Source organism: Lactuca serriola, chromosome 9 (assembly GCF_051521515.1).
Source record: "Lactuca serriola cultivar US96UC23 chromosome 9, Lser_US96UC23_V15, whole genome shotgun sequence".
Lineage (NCBI taxonomy): Eukaryota > Viridiplantae > Streptophyta > Magnoliopsida > Asterales > Asteraceae > Lactuca > Lactuca serriola.
Genome location: NC_136416.1, coordinates 111639166 through 111641234, shown reverse-complemented (window position 1 = coordinate 111641234; position 2069 = coordinate 111639166).

Here is a 2069-nt window from a genome sequence, read left to right as displayed (position 1 = left end):
GTACGTGGGGTGTACAGAAGCATTGGATGCGGAGGACTCATGGAGGTACGCGCATCGTACCAAGGAATAAGTGTAGCATACGAGAGCAGATTCCAAACCCTAATTTTTAGGATTCAAGCCATATAATTACCACATTATGATAGAAACCCTAGCCTTGTTACGAGCCCCTCTTTCTCAAACCCAGGATAGCCTCCATTTTTCATTCATATGTGTGTTTTGGCATTGTGATGCTTGTTTGGAGATTAGAAGCTTGAATGAAGGAAGGAGACGATAGTAAAGAGGAACTTGAGTATCTTAAGCTCATAGATCCAGGATAACATTGACTTTTGGGACTCATTAGAGATATAAAGCTTTCAACTATCTTTTGTAATACTTAGATCTAATGTAGTGTTGTTTTAAGTCTTTTTAGTTCCTAGCATGGACATTTATGGCTCAAATTCGTTTCTAGTCCAAGAGGTGCACTCTCAACGTTTAAGGTCATTTTATGACCGTGCATGAGTTTGGAGTCATTTCCATCAAAGTTATTTGCTATATTCCAAGCTTGGTTTTCACTTATTTGGTTTCAAGCCACCAAGTAATCGACTTTTTGGGTTAAGTTGGGTTATAGGACTCAGATCTGTAATTTGGACTTAGTGACTTAAGGGATTAAGCATTTTTTAAGAAAATGGATTAACAGGGTAGTACACTGGGCGTATATGCTAGTATGCGCAACTTACAAGCCATTCAAACTGTACGCATAGAGTACGGAGGAGTACGCTCAACGTACTCTCTGTTGGATTAGTGTCTAAGGCTGTAAGTATATTTGGTAAGTACTTGATGCGGTTGTGCATGGTCCTTTTAGGTTGCCTTCACCATAGCAACTTGACAGGGTGATTTGTAAAGAGAGTAGAGATATTATTATTAATATATTATGAGAGTAATATATTAAAGGAATAATAATATTATTTAATTGATATAAGTCACAAATTAATTAAGAATTAATTTGGTTACTTAAAGAGGTTTTTGGGCTATGAATCCTTATGGATATTAGGGTGGACGAATTTTAGGGTTATGATATCTTAAAATCCTCTTAGCCTCATATCTAGAAGGATCTTTGGATTTCATAGGGCCTAAGTTATTCAATTAGGGTTAAGGGTGTAACCTTAAAATCTCATAGTATAAATAGACCCCATGGGTGAGGGAAGTTGGCCACTCTTGCAAGAAAGAAACCCTAGAGTCGATTTCCTCACCTTTCCTCTCTCTCAAGGTCACCCTCTTGCTAGTTGGTGTTTGTAAGCCATTAGAGGAGTGACAATTGTGACTCTAAGCTCCAAGAACAAGAAGTTTCTGATGGGTTTTGAGCATTCTAACACTTCCTATGTGTACATGCAACCCTAACAACCTTGAATCTATGTTTTCTCTATATACATGCAAATTTCTTTTTCAAGGTTATTTCCTAAATAGCATGGGATAGGGAATATATGAAACATAAAAACTAGTAGAAATACATACATTGTTGTTGCTTGGATTCCTTCAAGGCTTTTTGAGCCTAGCACCCCAAATGTTGTGCCTCAAATGGTTCACACAGCACCACAAAACTTGGAATAACTTGACAGAATACTTATAGCACTCAAAATCGGTTATGCCCTCTCTAGTAAGACTAGGTCACGATTTTGCTAGCCAAAGGGATCCTTTTATAGTGGTGTCACAATTACAGTTTCATTAAGAAGACCCATAATTGTAATGACTCTTCATTTCTCATGACCCATGGGTTTGTAAATCCCATGGACTATCCATGGAGCTCTAAATGGTTATATCCATAACCCATAAACCATGGATCCTTAATCCACCATAAAAGAATTGATGAATGTCATAATCAACCCTTATATATTTAATTAGTCTCACTTTGATCACCAAATTAATACTAGATTAATACTTGATCAATACTAATTAAATAATACTATTATTAATATATTAGAACTCATAATATATTAATAATCATAAGTGCCATATTCTCTCATTTAGTCTATCCAAGTATTGCAATGCCATGCAACCCAAATGGACCATGCCGGGCCAGGTCAAGTACATAC